The sequence below is a fragment of the Ambystoma mexicanum genome, chromosome 7p, assembly GCF_040938575.1.
Source record: "Ambystoma mexicanum isolate Mex_15411 chromosome 7p, UKY_AmexF1_1, whole genome shotgun sequence".
Taxonomy (NCBI): domain Eukaryota; kingdom Metazoa; phylum Chordata; class Amphibia; order Caudata; family Ambystomatidae; genus Ambystoma; species Ambystoma mexicanum.
In genome coordinates, this window is record NC_090939.1 from 852,150,202 (window position 1) to 852,166,378 (window position 16,177).

The 16,177-nt window shown below is 43.6% G+C and overlaps 1 protein-coding gene across 6 annotated transcripts in view; it reads right to left on the reverse strand.

Moving 5' to 3' along the window:
* UBAC2 (UBA domain containing 2) overlaps positions 1–16,177 on the reverse strand; it is a 1,796,755-nt gene that overhangs the window by 25,616 nt on the left and 1,754,962 nt on the right. The window lies entirely within an intron of this gene.

Below are 16,177 nucleotides of genomic sequence, written 5' to 3' on the forward strand. Positions count from 1 at the left end.
GGTGGGAAAGCATGCCAACCAGAGGGTCTATGTAGCAACATGTTATACATTGTAGCAAAGACAAACCCGCTGCCATTATTTCCACTATAATTAGTATTATACGTATTTAGAAAAATGGCTAGAATGGCTAAGAAAACAAAACTTACCACTGACCACGTAAAAAGGTGTCAAGCCAAGAACAACTACAAAAATTGGTGGTCATCCATGAGACACTTGATATTTCAACAAGATGCAGAATCCACGTTGAAAGTTCTAGTCAGTAAAAACATCAAAGACTTCTGGACATTAATTAAAACTACAAAAACACAACCAATAGTTACACGGCTAAATCCAATTGGTCATCTTGAATGGTCGAGGGACAGACTTCTTATTGGTAAACCACCTACCAGGCCGTTTACTCTTTCTCTTTTTTATGCTGGCAAATGTTCGGCTGTGCAGTTTATTATAGCAGAATGATAAGGTTCTCAGCTCCAGGCCCCGAAGGCTGGATGAATACAGTCTGCCTGTCTCTTCCTTAACAGTAAATTCCTCTACAGAAGAGAAAGCGGCATCTCATTGATCATACCCGACACAGAGATGCAGTCCTGCACACTGCAGTCCTGTCTACTGAACAAGATTGTCTGAATAAATGTGGGGTTTGAAGATTGAGGATCATTGCAAGAAACAAACACTTTTTGTTCTGACGAAGGCCTTGTGAAATCATCTGGGAAACCTACCTGGGATGGGGTTTACTGTGGAAGGATAGGCCGAAACAAAGTGTGTCGACAACATTTTTTCAAACATCTGCCTAAAATTAAAAATGTTGGGGTAACGGACATTGAGTACCCTCCAGAGACCAGTAAAGACAAAGAGGAGATAGGGCCACAGGATAAGACAAGGGCTGGTTCCCTTAAGAATATGTATGAACAAAGGTGACGTTTTATAACATGCTATCCATGTGTATAAGATCCTTGAAGAAACAATACTGTAAAATGTGCCTTTCTCCGAGTCTTTTTTGATGCTCTGTTGTAAAAGGTTCAGGAATTAGGTGAACATCTATAATAATCGCTTTTCGGAGATTTAATTAATCCATGGCATAAGAAAGATGTCACTGTTTTGTATACTAACCCGTGAAAAATGAAAGTAACTGTAATGTGATCATGCAAATCATGATCGGCTATATGTTTTTTTAAAAACGATACACTTCAGATCAAGGAAGTATTTGTAAATGAATACAATTATTGTTTCCTTTTGCGACATAAAAATCAAGGTAGGTCTCTGGTCTTTTGCCCGTTGATATGACTGTCAACAGCGTTCAGCTAAATCGGGTCTAAAAATTGTGAATGACAGGAGAAGGAGGTAGTCTGTGATTCCGATTTGTAAAGCTGGAAAGCACGACATTTCCCCTCCAATATGTCCGCCCACCTCAGAATGGTGGTGCTGGAAATCTGAGGAGAGAACTTCGGCTTTCCACGCTACATTCAGTACGAGTTCAGAATCAGACCCTGTGTAATCTGCCAAGTTATTCACACATCCCCTTCTATACAACGCGTTTGCACCATTCGTAATGCAAATGATCTCTATTGGAATTTGACAGTATCCTGGATTAACATTAGGCCATCATACAAATGATAACATCAAGAACATGCAGTGCCTTGAAGAATATTAACCTCAAACACGGGGATATAAAATAATCATCACAAGACGTGTAACCCTTATGCTTATAATGATCCACAGTTCACCACAAACACACATTTCATACTGCATTACTTAAAAGCATCACAAGAGGGAGTCGAGCATCATAAGAAAGAGTGTATTTCACAAGTCAGCGACAACCTACAATGGTCAGATTCCACACAATCTACTACATTTACTTGTAGACGGGAGCCCTTCAGAACCCACAAACCAACAGTCCCGTCCCCAACGCCACAACACACACGCTGCCGTTTTCTGTCATTACAAAGGCCTAAGGAACTGGCAGGAGTACATTTTACAGGCGAGCCTAAATGACAAAGCAGCATCGGCCCATTTGTTGTGCTCGCTGACTTCCAAGCTGCACCTCAGGGGCAGGAATCGCTCGGGTGTCCGTTCCACGCGTTGATAACTACTCCGTTTTGTTATATAGCTTCTTGCATTGCCAGCTACCCTTTGGAGCATTGACTTGTGGACACGGAATTGCTTCTGGAAACACGCTAGGCCACCGCATTACTGACCTTGCTGCTGTCTGGCCCTGGCTGGTTGCCCTTCTTTGTTGCGACATCGGCGAAAATGTTCAAAGATTACGCAATAAAAATCGACCAGGGTGCGGAAGTTAGTTGTAGCCTGCTTGATCTGCCATGTTCTGCCGTGGTTCCTTTGCCTTGCCCTTCCCTCATGCCAATGCTCACCTGTATCCAGAGGTCCGTTCAAGTGGGCGGGAACTAAAGGGTACGACGTTCCCTTACTTTCCGGGGCAATCCTTTGTCGTTGTCTTATTTTATGTGACCGAAAGTACAGTTTCAGGACGGCAACTTAAAAAAAAAAATGTTGTTTTAAACTTCACCCCTACAGGGTACTCGTACCTGGGCGCTGCCTATTTCAAACCAGTGTAACGTGGCACGGAGCTATTTTACAGATGTGGGAGTCAGGCTATTTATTTCAATAGGCTGCTTGGGATGTAACACCCATTCCCAGCCAGCCAGCCAAAAAGCACCCTGCTACAGCAATCTGCGTATGAATGGCTGTATGGTCAGCCTTGTTTGCAAGCAATGAGAGGGGTGTGTGTGTCTAGCTGGGCATGTTCTTCAAGAGGTGTGAATGGTGGGTGGTGAAGGGGAGGCTACATAAAGGTGCATGCTGAGGGTGACAATGACACAATAATGGTGGTCATTTAAATGGCCTTTATTTCGTGTTTTCTTCAGTCTAACTGAAACTATTGTATAAGGCAATGTTGCAGGGTGGAGGGGAGGATAGGAAGAACACAGGTATGGGGTTTGATGGTGGGGGGCGCGACAGTGCTCATGGGGGAGTGGGCAAAAAAGGGCACGGGGCAGAGGGAAATTGAAACGTCCGGCTGCTTCAGCGCCGGCACTTCGAGTGGCAAGCCAGTCTTGCGCCGGTCCCGCCAGCCACTCCCTCATTCCCCCATATAAGGGCAGCCACACTTACCCTTGATTAAAGGGTTGTTAGAGGTGGGTGGTAGCATAGCAACGCTGCACGCCAACAGTGAGTGATCTGGGAACTGCGTGTATGTAGTGCTTTGTCAGAATCTACTGTGTGAATTGTTGTGTGCATTACAAATTGTTACCAAAACCATTGTGTGAACTTGCTTAAGTCTGCTGACACGTGCTGTGATTTATAAAGCAGCGCGTGCCATCACCTATTGTGAACCTCAATTTGCTTTTGTACCAATAAACTGTGTTAGCATTATCTAGAATTCTGACACGCGCTGTGCTTTACAAGCATTGCGTTCCATTATTCCTGCTTGCATTACCATAACGAAAGTCTGAACTGTGCGTGGTCGCGCCAGTCAGCGCCACAGACAGACTAGGAATTACTAAACAGCAAACGGGCTTACTTACAAAGCCGCAGACCTTCACAACCACTGAGTTGCTGAAAGGCTCCACCTGGGACTACGACTCCCAGAAGCACTGGCACCCTTGAAATTGAAACGTCAGGCGCTTCAGCGCCGGCGCTTCGAGTGCCAAGCCGGCCTTGCGCCGGTCTTGCGCCGGTCTTGCGCCGTCCACGTCATCCTCGGCCAGAAACCCTGCCTCTTACCTCCCACAGCCCAGGCACTCCAAAACATGGTAAGAATGCATATCGAAAAATTGAGTAATCTACAGTCCAACCTCCACGATTTACAACGGACGGAAGACATTCACGCACATGTGAAGTATGCAACTGCACAGTGGAAGTTGAGTCAATTCTTTTATTCGCATACAATATCTTTAAGTATATTTATCCGGTGCCCCGCACAGCAACCTCCAGCCTCACTCGACATCCCTCTTCCAACCGTCCCTGCTCACGTCACCACTCTCCGCATTCTCTCACACACATACTAGCTGGAAGCCGCGAGCTGAGGGAGCCGCGAGCCTTCACACGCTAAAACAACCATTAAAATACATCATCCCCCCCTAAACATTTTAAAGGAATAAAGAAAACTTAAGATAAACTTAACCTAAAATAACCTATGAAGTTACAACAAATGTGGAAAACTTAATGAATGATATTACTATAAGAATGAATGCGTAATATACGCTGTATGGGAACCAAAGGATAACACGACTGACTGCAATTATGGAATATGTTACATGTCATAATCCCTTGACCAAAACGGCAATCTCCTCTCTCTTGAATTACGTACACTCCTGCTTCCAATCACCCCCTCCCCTTGTTGTCGCTGAACCACATCTTCACCAGCATGTCTTCCCAAACTACCATCCACAACATCATTTCTATTTAGAATATTTTCATCACCAAATACATCACTTCCTGGTCTCTCTACTTTGACTTGCATGTGTCCCTGCTTGTCGCCTTTCCACATCCATTTACTAACTCTATCCATATTCCACACAGATCCTCCTGCAACTCTAACCGCTCTCCTGAACACTTGTATCACCTTGACAGGCCTGCTGCATTTAGAGTCTCCCTTCTTAACATTCCTTCCAAACTTGATTCGTACAAAGTCTCCCGGCAGTATCTTCAACTTAAACTTTTCAACATGTATACTCCGTAACTTATGTGATTCTTGCTGTTTCCCATGACTTTGTGACCCTGTACACACACCCTTCCTCCGATTAACCCATTCTGGATTAAGTAATGTATTGGGAGCTCTCCCCCTCATTAATTCAAAAGGTGATAACTCCATTCCTCTTTTAACTGACATCCTAGTACTCCATATCCTTTCCTTAAGAACCTCATCAACCTGTATATTGTTACTCAATGCCAATTCTACTGCTTCTACGATTATACGGTTGTATCTCTCCACCAACCCATTCAATACCCGTCTTCTTGGCAAATTCTTTCATTTCATTACTTCTGAACTGAACTCCATTATCACTTATTATTATTTTTGGAAATCCCTCCCTTCTGCATACCTGCATTAAGAACCTTATTATCTCATTAGTATCAATTTTCCTCACTGCTTTGACTTCTACCCAACCTGAGTAATAATCCACTAACACAATAAGGAACTTTTTCTCTCCAAACAATTTCAAATATGGTCCGATGATGTCAATTCCAAGCATCTCCCATGGTGCATCACCTTTGTCAATGTTAATTGGTCTGGAATTGACAATCTTACAACTCTTATCACTGTTCTGACATGGCCAACAATTCCTGATAAACCTCTCAATCATGATATCCATGCCTGGCCACCAGTATTTCAACCGCACATGATTTTTAGTGCCTGTGATGCCAGGATGGCCTTGGTGCGCCTTCTCAAGAAGTTCATTCCAAAACTTGTGTGGCGGAATTAACTTATCTCCTCTCACTAAAAATCCAACTTCCATGGACAATTCATCCTTAATCTCCCAATATTTCCTACAACCTTCGCTGATCATTTTTCTTTCAGGCCAACCAAACTGTGTACTTTCTTATCTCTTGCAATTCATCATCTTTAGCCAATTCTTCCATCCACATCTCCTTGGACGTGACCTCAAAAATAACTGCTACTATTTCCTCATCTGGATCTGCATTTACTTCATTATTCTTTAACGGCAATCTAGATAAATAATCGGCAATTATATTCCTCTTCCCCGGCACATATCTCACAGAAAAGTTGTAATCCTGCAATTTTAAACTGAGTCTAGCTAATCTCGGAGATGCTTTACACATTCCTCTCACAGTGAGAACTTCTATCAAAGGTTTATGGTCAGTTTGAATTATAAATTTGTTTCCCCACAAATATTTTCTAAAATAGTTCACTGCCCATGAACATGCCAACAATTCCTTTTCGATTACAGAATATCTGCCTTCTGTTTCTGAGATTGCTCTTGAAGCATGACTGATGGTTTTTTCATTGGCATCCTCATCTATCTGTGTTAATACCGCTCCTAGACCGTTCCCACTAGCATCCACAGTAATCTTGGTCAGTCTCCCATAAACAAATCCTCCCAATTCTACAGAATTGCATATTCCTCCTTTTATACTTCTGACTGCCTCACTACATTCATCATTCCAAACAAACTTTGCATCCTTTTTTAACAATTTTCTTGATTTTGGATCCCTCAAGGATTTAATATGTCTGATACTTCCATCTTGGTTTTAAGGCCACGTTTTGCTAAATTTTTCCATGTTTTCTTTGTGATAATTGTCCATGGCGAACAACTATCCACCTTCACCTTGAGTTTCCAATTGTCCAGGAATACATCACAACTCGGGCATTTAAATTCTCCATCAGGTGGTTCTCGTATAAGGAACACTCTTTCTTCATCCGATTCTTCTTCTTCTTCCATTATGGCAGAGACTTTCTTCCTCCTTCTACACGTAACAGCGAAATGGCCTTTTATTCCACAATTTCCACATTTTTGTCCCAATGCAGGACATTGCTTAGCATAAGCATAATGGCCAGTTCTGCCACAATTATAACATCTGTCTCCTTCCTTCTGTTGGTTATACTGAACCCTTTGATCATTTTGAACCCTGGGTTCATTCTTTATCCAGTTCTTTCCTCTATATGAGGAATTCCCTTTCTGCTCTAAATTCTTCATTCTGTTGTTTCGTCCTGCATTAATTTCACCTTTCTCTTTGTTCTTAAGATTCGTCCCACCTCTGTCTTTAGGTCGAATTACATTCACCTGAGCTTGCTCCTCTGTTTCCTTCTCTTGCATCTCCTTGCTGCCCTGGCTATGTTTTTGCATGCTTTGTACAGCTTCTTCTTTCTTGTTTTTCATCTCCCTCGAACACAATTGAGTGTGTTCCACTCGCTTTGCTATGGCTATGGTTTCTGGTAGGGATGGGTTGCCCACCATCCATAATCTATCCTGAATAATATTATCTTTCGAGTGGATAATAATTTGATCTCTGATTAACTCATCCAAGGTGATGCCATTGCCAAATTGGCACGTCCGTGACAGTATTCTCAATGCAGAGACATATTCTTCAATGCTCTCATGTTCTTTCTGCACTCTGGTATAGAACTTGTACCTGTTTATAGCTATATTGGTTTCTGGAGCATAATACTTGTCCAATTGCCTAATAGCTCTATCATGTTCATCCGCGTCACCAGCTTCATCCACAGTTATTTCTGGCAATTCTCTGAACTTCCTTTGTCCTTCCAACCCCAATGCGTGTAGCAGTAGTAACTTCTTTTTCCGGGATGTGAGTTCCTCCTGTTCTACAGCCTGAATGTAATTTAACCAGAACTCTTTCCATTCTGACCACAGGACCACTGGTTGACCAGGAGTTGGAAGAAAACTTGCCGGCGGTTGTATGCTGATGCCTTGCAGCATCCTTAAGTGTTAAACTATTGTATTTTCTTGTTATGCAGCTGTTCCTTGTATAATTCTTGAACTTGCTAAATTCAGAAAATTACTCTTCAAGTACTGTGAGGAGGAGGAGTGGATCACTGTCTACTCCTCATTCTGCCTCAATATCAGGCAGATCATGTGACTTGTATATATTTACAGGTCCTTTCCTCTGCTTTCCTCTCTGTACTAGACACACAACCTGTCACACGGGGGCGGGGCACAGCTCATGAAATACGACCTGATTCTCTCTGCACAAACCAACGTACTGCTAACGCGTTGGTTCGGAGCGTCTGCTCTCCTTCACAGCACAAGCCTGCACCGTGTGGCGCATCAGCTCGGAGCATACGCTCTAGCGTTGTTCCCCAAGGTGATCCTGCTCTCCTTTCCAGCACAAGCCTGCACAGCGTGGTGCAGCAGCTCGGAGCATTCGCTCTCCGTAGTTTTTCGAAGTGTGCCGGCAACGTTACAACTCGATACAAATCAGCTGCTGTTGCTGCTTTCACCCAAATCGGCCCATGGGTTCTCAAGGCGCCGGCATCCTCGTCGCCATTTGAAGTATGCGACTGAACAGTGGAAGTTGAGTCAATTCTTTTATTCGCATACAATATCTTTAAGTATATTTATCCGGCGCCCCGCACAGCAACCTCCAGCCTCACTCGACATCCCTCTTCCAACCGTCCCTGCTCACGTCACCACTCTCCGCATTCTCTCACACACATACTAGCTGGAAGCCGCGAGCTGAGGGAGCCGCGAGCCTTCACACGCTAAAACAACCATTAAAATACTACAACATGCTCTAGGCGTTATGGATAGAGCCCACATTGCACCTGAGCCTCCCTTACTACAATCAGGCTCTAAACCACACAGAAGCACTCCAGGTTCAGTCCTCAGCACCCAAATGTCAGACCAATAGCCTCATAAAAAAGAGCAAGACACAAGACGAAACATTGACACCACCTCTCACCAAGAATTAAAAAATGTGCCTATTAAACAAGCGTTCTCTTAACCAACACGCCACATGCATACATGATCTCATATTGACAGAAAAAAATGATATCATGTGCATTACACAGACTTGGCTGCAAGACCCTATAGGACCAACATGCACTATTGCGGTCCCACCTGGTTTCACTATCCATTACACAAATAGAGTCAGCGGGAAAGGCGGAGGGGTAGCCATAATAATGCGAGATTCCCTCTCCATGTTCCCATCCACATCACTATGTCATGGATATGAGACTCTACATCTTAAATACTGTCCTACAGAGAACAACTGTATCAACTTAATACTAATCTACAGACCTCCGTCGCTAGTTTCAGAGTTCAACGATGAACTCGTCCAACTGACCAACTCCGTGAAAGGGCAAAACCAATCCATGCTAATCCTCGGCGATCTAAACCGATGGTGAGGGGACTCCAACGACAAAGAAGCCACAAATCTGGAAAAAGCCTTGCGCAAAATACATTTTGATGTAATGAACTCTGACCCCACTATGCCAAACGGGCATCAATTGCACTGGGTTATAACCAATAATCTTGAGACAAATAATTATGAGACCACCCCATGTATATTGACAGATCACTTTAAAGTGTCTTTTACACTAGCCATACCAACACCGCTAGAGAAATCTGCAAATTAAGCAAAGAAAGTTCTATTCCGGAATTTCAAGAAAATTGAAGATCTGACTTAGAAGCATTAGTATTAACGATATACTAGCTGATCTTAAGGAAGACGACTCATGTGACACCATTATAGCCAAATATGATCAGCAGATGCTTACACTATCAGGAGCCCCTCTTTGACACAAAACTTTTCGATCCAATTCCAATCACCAAAAATGGTTCACCGCTGAATTATCAATTCAAAAAAAGGAAAAAAGGTGTAGTGAAACATGATGGTTAAAGAACCCCACTGTTTGCAACAAGATTAGCTGGAAGAATTTAGAAAAATCATACAAAAAAAATATCATCGAAGCAAAGAAGAACTTCTTTAACAGCCAAATAGAATCTTCATCTAACTCAGCAGGTAAACTCTTTTGAGATTCTCAAATCTTTAGACAAGCCCAAGGTGTTAGCACCCGCATTTACACCATCCCAAAGTGAATGCGAAAACACACAAGCAGCTTTTATGAATAAAATCACTAAAGCTAGAGAACGAATAGCTCTCGCCCAACTTAACAAGCCCAAATCTAATCAACCATTAGCAACTAGGACAATTAACCACACAGCGAAATTTCACTTCCAGCAAATCTCCACAGAAGACATGCTGAGAACTCTGGCTTCTATGAAACCGTCCTCCTGCGCCGAGAATAAACGTACCCCTAAAATCATCCTTGAAAATCCTGACATCTTTGCGCCGCAATTCACTAAAATAGTTAATACCTCTTTTCGAGACCAAACAGTACCAAGAAATATAAAAAAGGTCACCATTACACCATTGGTTAAAAAGCCCAACCTTGATCAACGTGAACCTAATAATCTTAGACCTATCACAAACTGTAATTTCACTCTGAAAGTTATGAACAAGATTGCAACTGCACAGCTCCAGGAATATGTTGAAAGCAACGAGATCCTGCACCCACAACAATCTGGGTTTCAGGCATCCCATAGCACTGAGACAGCAATGCTTGATTTGCAGACAAACATGTTAGGGATTATGGACAAGGGCAAGGCTGGCCTTCTGATCCTACTCGATCAAGTTTTCCTCTGAATCTAACATCTTCTACGTTGTCCCTCAAGGCGCCAGCCTCTCACCACTTCTATTCAACTTGTACATATGATTTCTTTGCAAGCTGTTAGACCATATTCAGGTGTTTTTCACCAATTATGCTGACGACACTCAGCTGGTCATGGAACTGAGTGGTCAGTATGACAAGGACAGTGCTACAGTAAATGACCTCTATAACATAGAATATTGGATGGATATAAACTGGATGTGCTTAAATAGCAACAAGACCGAGTTGATGGTTTTTGGCTCCAACCAGGCGTGTGCCAAACTCACACCAGACTACCAATCCTTTAAAATCAAAGAATCATTAATTGAGGTCTCACGCAAAGTCAAAACACTGGGCATGACATTAGAAGCATCGTTGAACTCAGATGCCCAAGCAATGTAAATAAGTAAAAACTGTGCATACTATATTAGATTGCTCAGAGCAATTAAACCGTTTCTTAATGAAAAAAACTGCACTGCAATTGCCAGAGCTACCATCTTATCATGCCTGGACTAAGACAACACACTCCTCGTAGGAGCTAGTAAACAAAGTATGCACACATTTCAATTGATCCAAAATAACACGATCAGAACAATTAAACAAAAAACAAGAACTGAGCACATCAGTGATGCCAGAAGTTAATTACACTGGTTAAAGATCGAAGACCGTATACTCTTCAAATCATTGACTCTGACACATAATTGCCTCTATGGAAAAGCACCTATGTACTTGAAATCCTAAATCACCATCTATAACCCTACTCGAGCTTTAAGATCAGAAGCCCAGGGACTAATAGCAGGAATGTCTCACAAGAAAGAAAACGCCCTGGGAAGAGCCTTCCCAAACCGTGCAGCTGTAAACTGGTATAAACTCCCTCTGAGCCTTGGGCTGGAAGCCAACCATCTTACTTTTAGAAAGAAATTTAAAACCTTACTTTTCAAATAAGCTTAGATGGTGAATTATTTTCACCTGTCAGGTTGAGAACTGCTCTTTATGTACTGGTACACACAAGTGTCCTGTGAACATTGTTTGTCTTACTGTTTTTCTCTGTCTCACTGTTCCGCCCTGATGCCTGCGGGCCTTTGGCGCAGTGCAAATAAATAAAGAAAATAATAAAACATCAGGTTTTTTTAATACTTCTACCAGTGCTCCTCTCATTCTTACTTGGTGCATAACTTCCCAGGCCACTGTTTTTGTAATGTACCGGAGTAATTCCCTGGAAGGAGGCTCGCCGCAATGAAGAGACAGAGTGGGCATTCACTAGCTACGGATCACATTAGCTGTCAGTTTCCCCGTTCCATAAGTGACACCTCTAGCAAATACTGATTTATTCCCCTAAATGCATTCTGTAACTTGTATAATAATTTTTCCCATAGTAAGGATGTGACTACAAATCTCACCATCCAGTGGGAAAAAACAGGACTGGCTCGAGGCGTCATACAAGGAAGTGGGAAACTTGGCAGCTATGTAGATCGCGTTTCCGGACTCGGTGCTTCCTTTTATTAACTTAAAGTGGCAATACTAAATACCTCATTTCTGTCCTGCAGGTGCTCAGGGCATCTCGTAACACACCTCAACATATAACAACACGTTCGAGTTCTTGCTAGTGTCTGTTGTGGAGTTCATGAATCAGTTTTCTCCCTGGGTGTCTCTGATGTTTCTTCCATTCCTTGGAGGGTCTGTCCTTGGTCTGGGTTCACTTCCTAACACCACAGTTGCTTCTGCCCTATCCTCATTGGGTGCCATAGGGTCAATCACAAGCCCCACCTCAGTCTCTAGAACCTTCTAAATTATGTCCTTTCTTCCCACCCCACCAAAAGGTTGTAAACATGATGCATTCCTGGTCACCAATTTTTGGTCATTGCTCGCAGTAATCACTGACCCCTGAGCCTCTACTAACCTATATGGTTGTGAGTCTCATATGGCATGCAGAGCTTGTAGGGTGCCCATTATGCAGTAAAACCTGGTTGCCCATCAGCAGAGGAGGGTGAGCAGATTGTCGGTATTCCCTCAGGAATGTCAGGAGGGCTCTCTGCCCCAAGGCTATGCAGAATACCTTATTCAGGGTATGCATACCCTGCTTAGACTTGCCATTGGCATGAGCCCCTACTGGGGTGATCCTTTAATGTATGATGCCATAGTTCTGTAGGAATGTGCGAAATTATGTCCCCTGAAAAATGGAGGGCCATTGTCTGACCGGAGTGTCTCAGGGAGATGCCACGGATGGGACAAATTCAACTTCCGGAATTGAGGGAATGTATCAATAAGCAAGATGAGGTGTTTGTCCATTAGGACTATTCTGAAGTCTACACTTACGACTTACCGCACTAATGTGCTGTGTGCTTCTATGGTCGGTTCTCTTCCTGGTCTTCCAGTGACTTGGCACCACACGCACTATTGTACCATCTCATCTACTTTCTTTCAAGAGCTAGAAAGCAGACTTTTTTTTTTCCAAAATCTAGAGTTGCAGGTTTTATTATTCTCGAGTCACGCAGCAACAGACCTTCAGCGGCACATGGCAGTTCTCTTCATGTTGGCCAAAGGCAATTCAGTACTGTGGCATTCCCAGCATTGAAGATACATTCTCAATACAGGTGTACCATTGTCCACAGTATATTGTTTGCATAATGAGCTTTATGCAGTCCCCTCTTTTAGTTGCTTTAACCATTTCACTGAACGACATGGAGATGGGTATGGCTGTTTTTAGAATTGCTAGAATATGGGCTTCATCAGGTCTTCTGATTCCCCTTTTGCTTCTGCTTCTGCTCGACAGAGATGATGGGACAAAGTCAGCGGGTTGTTACTACAAGGGCGATAGCACAAGGCAAGGTTGTAGTCCTTGAGCTGGAGAAGCCAGCCTTCAATTGTTGCCTACGGGTATTTGGAGGAGCCATGAATAATTGGAATTAACAATTTAAGGCCAGTAGATACCAGGAAAGAGCTTCCAACAATGCACAGCTGGAAGTGACCAAACCCCCAGACTGCTTGGGATTTCCTTTCTATTTCTGAGTACTTGCATTCCGCCTTAGTCAGGGGATGTTACTGGCATAGGCAATTGGTGGTCACTTATCACTTTGTAGTAGAACGGCCCCTAATACCAAAGGGCTGGCATCCACATTGATCGTGGATGTGCAATCTGGGATGAAGGACACCATGATAAGCTTGCTCTTAAGGCGTCCTTTGTGGCCTGAAACCAGAATCATCAGCAGGGCCCAGTGCCATGCAGTATCTTTCTTGAGGAATTTGGGGAGTGGTGCCGTTAGTGTAGGAAGGTTTAGGAGGAACCTCCCACAGAAGTTCACTACCCCATGAAACTCCTCAACTTCAATTGGGACATGGGTGATTGGGTTTCCTTAATGTACTTCGCTCAGATCCAGTGACAGGCTTCCCCCTTGAAATGTGGAACCAAAGAATTCCATTTATATTTTTGTTTCTATAAGTCCTTGTTCTTTCAGTCGTCGCAGTACATTGGTGAGTCTTGACAATTATGGTGGAAAAGTAAACAAAGATGTCACTTTCATGTCACTTACATTAATGATGACTGGTAGAACAGCGATGACAACCTTTAATCAAGTTTTCGAAAACACCCACTGCAGAAGTCACCCCGAAACATAGCCGTTTATATCTGAAAAGCACCATCTGGGACCAGAATGTCATTATGTATCTACAGTCTGTGTGTAGCCGAATATGGTGGTACCAGCCATAAGGTCAAGTTTGGAAAAGTAATGCACTTTGTAAATCTACCAATGTATCACCCAGGGTTGCGTTGGATGTAGCTCAATGCACATTTGTTTGCTTGGGATCCATATATCTATGCACATCGTCAATGCATCAGATTGTTTGGGTTTTTGGATGATAACCATAGGTGAGACCGACCCACCCCCGCGGCACCCACAGTGGGGCTGAACACTCATTCAAAGATGTCACAAGGTTTACATTTCTGTAGTTCTTCAACTACTGGCCTGTGGTGAGCGGGTGCTGCCGAGCCCATCTACATGGCGACTACTATGTGAGCTCTGGTGCACCAAGTGGAAATCAGACCAATATTTTGCAGATTATGTGATCCCTAGGGTCTTCAGACAATTAATCATGGCCCCTGTGACAGTTGCCATGTAAATATATACATAAAGAGAGCGGAGTCGCAGTGCGAATGCTACTTGGTGCAGGGGTCTGAGGACTGGACCAAGTGTCTGACGTCCCACACTGAACCTGGGGGAGCCAAGTTAAGACTGGTGACAGCAGAACTGAAGGGCGCCATGACCGGCAGCAGGTTTGGCTAACGAGTGGGGGGGGAGGCAGGGAAGCTCTGTTCTGGCTTGAGCAGCCCGGGCCGGTTTCTGTGATAAGCCCCAGAGCGGACGCTTGTGTTACAATGTGTGCCTGCTCCCACAGGCAGTCCTGGAAGAGAGGTGGGCACCATAGCCAGATGCAGGATGACCCAACCGCAGGAGGGAGTGATGTGGTGGGCAGGAATAGACTTGATAGGGGGGCCCTAGTTTCTAGGTGACTGGAGTCACCAGACACACTGGCTTGAATTGATTTGTATCGCTCAGCATCATAGTTGGTGGTGGGGCAAAGACAAACAAGAGTCTGAGATGGCGAAGCACGCTGGATTGTAAGCTACAGCTTCATCAATGTTCTGCAAAAATACCCTAGGCTAAGCCAATTTCCAGCGATTAATGGTGAAGACCTTAAATTGGACAGCTGGGACAGTCAAAATATGCACACTCCACAGATGGGTAAATCAGATGGATGTCAGTCTACGTACTCATTTGACACTTGAGGTGCTGGCAAGAAAAATACAGAACAGATAATGAATCAGGGGCTTGGGTCTTCTGCCTGGGGGTGCGACTAGGTCCCTAAATATTCTGCATCAGGGGTCAAGGACATGTTTCTACAGCTAAAATCTGGGATTACCCAATTGGATACGAAAATTGACAAATTAAGCAGCACAGTTGATTATTTGCAAGCTAGGCAAGAGAAACAGGGTTTAAGGCTGGAATAAGCCAAGAGCAGGATATCAATTCTGGAGGATTCATCAAATCCATGGGTACAGATGTTTCTGACATGCACACATTGTTGAAGGTGATAGCTGATAAAAAGGTAAAGACCTGAAAAGTTGCTCACAAACAAACTACACTTGTGTGATGGAGTGAGTCGACCTCCATAAAACCAGCGGTCCTGTTTGTAGAGCAACTGTTCAAGGAACCTTTTCACATGAAACACATTTCACCAATATTTACACTGTGAGGAGAGTGCACAGTTCCCTAAATGCCAGGTAGGTGCCTGGTGCTCCACACAAGCCAAGTATAGCAAGGTTACTTAACTACAGGGATCGAGAAACGTTGCCAACGGTGCCTGTGCTTCTGTGAAAACCATGGCTGCAGGGGACAGGTGCCCCCAGCAGGTCTAACCTGCTGGAAGCAACGGCCTCCGCAGGCATACTTGTAGTCTGGTGGTCAAGAAAGGGTGTTGGTACACTGCCCCTTATTTCCAGACTGCCAGGCTTGTAATGAGGCACAATGTCTTGCAATATCAGGGGTCCAAAAGACACCATTAAAACAAGGGCAGTTCTACTGTATTTAAAGCAACACTGTATACATTTGCCCTTTTTTACTGGAAACGCACCTGTTGCTCAAGACTAAGGCATGGTTTGCTAAACAATGGAGATGTCCTAGATCTTTTTCCTTGTTTTCCACCGCCATATGGGGGATAATGTTATTTGGATCAATAGTACCCTAGGATTCAGGCTGCATGAGATGGAGCAGGATCAGGAAGGTTGAACCTTAATGGTCACTTGAGAGGTTCCAGGTCAAGAAGTTGCATTTATAAATACATATGCACCAAATATAGATGTTCTGGAATACCAAGTGTGGATTGCCAACCATATGTTGGTGTGCCTCAAAGTGATTGTCTAGGGAGGCGATTTCAAAATGATTTTAAATAACAAGCTCTGTATCGTTTAACTATTCCCTAAAGCGAATGCTTACATATTTTCAATTATTGATCCGCCTTGCTGCATAAACATTACCG